This window comes from Trachymyrmex cornetzi, unplaced genomic scaffold (assembly GCF_001594075.2).
Source record: "Trachymyrmex cornetzi isolate Tcor2-1 unplaced genomic scaffold, Tcor1.1 scaffold424, whole genome shotgun sequence".
In the NCBI taxonomy this organism is placed as follows: domain Eukaryota; kingdom Metazoa; phylum Arthropoda; class Insecta; order Hymenoptera; family Formicidae; genus Trachymyrmex; species Trachymyrmex cornetzi.
In genome coordinates, this window is record NW_017299005.1 from 47,836 (window position 1) to 49,151 (window position 1,316).

The following is a 1,316-nucleotide window of genomic DNA, read 5'->3' on the forward strand; positions in this document are numbered from 1 at the left end:
CGATCGAATTTCCTGCATGATCATGTTAACCCAGAGGGCGTAAGCATCTTATACATTGGAAATGAAAACCTGTAATATCGACCTTGATTAACTTCGATCGTCGCTCCAGCATCCCCTTAAGAGCTTTGTAGTCTCAAGCGCTGTGAGTGGCTCGTGTCCACTTGAACAGTGTCCAACTGGGTGCCACCCCATGAAATCCCCAAATATTTTTGCACTTAAAATGAGGTAAATATATATTTGACTTTGAAAAGAGAGAAGGCGAAGATGCTGAGTGCAAAAAGTGCGCACAAAGCGAACAGACCTAAATACAACTGTGGAATAGTAACAAATTGCAGATGATTATCAACGCTTATGGAATGTTCCTAATTGTATTGGTTCCATGGATGGGCGGCATTCGTATTCGCGATATGTTTAAAAAATACTTTAATACTGTTGGTAAGGTTGAATGGCAGGAACATATAATATAACCTTTTTAAATATAGAATTATATTTTAATTTGTAACACAATATCCTTTTGCAGCATTGTAATAAAAAGTTTTATTGTAAGAAATATTTATACATGAATTATAACATTACTTTACAGTTATTGTTCTCTCTCTCTCTCTCTCTGTACGTATGTTATTTAAAATAAAATTTCTTAATAATCGTTATGAGCACATAAAAAATAGAGAAAAAGGAGATATAGAGAGCGCGCGCATACAACAAAAGACAAACATGTATGTAATCAATATAGATCACTAAATGACTGACCGATATAAGAAGTTGATAACACTTACTCGGTTTGAAATGCATAAACTGCCGTTGAAACAAATAATTATTCATCATATTAATAATATAATTGACATATTTATTGTATTGTTACTAATATTGTTACTAAGTACTAATAAAAAAGATATACTTGTAAGTATTAATAGAAAGTAAAGTACAAATACACTCTCATATATTCATTTTAATTTATTATTCCACATATATTAGGTGTACTACTTTGCTCCCGCCGTTTTTTTATCGGAAATTCGAGGCTTTATTGTAAAAAACTAGTTATACATTTATAATTCAAAGTATTGTCCATCGCTGGCCACTACTTTCTCCCATCTTTCGGGCAGCGTACGAATCCCGCGTCGAAAAAACTGGTCATCTTTTGAGGCGATCCACGAATCGATACAATTTTTTACTTCTTCATAAGATCGGAAGTGCTGTTCAGCCAGGTCGTGTGCCATTGATCGAAACAAGTGATAGTCGGAGGGAGAAACGTCTGGAGAATACGGCGAGTGGGGTAAGACTTCCCATTTCAACGTTTCCAAGTATGTCTTGACCAC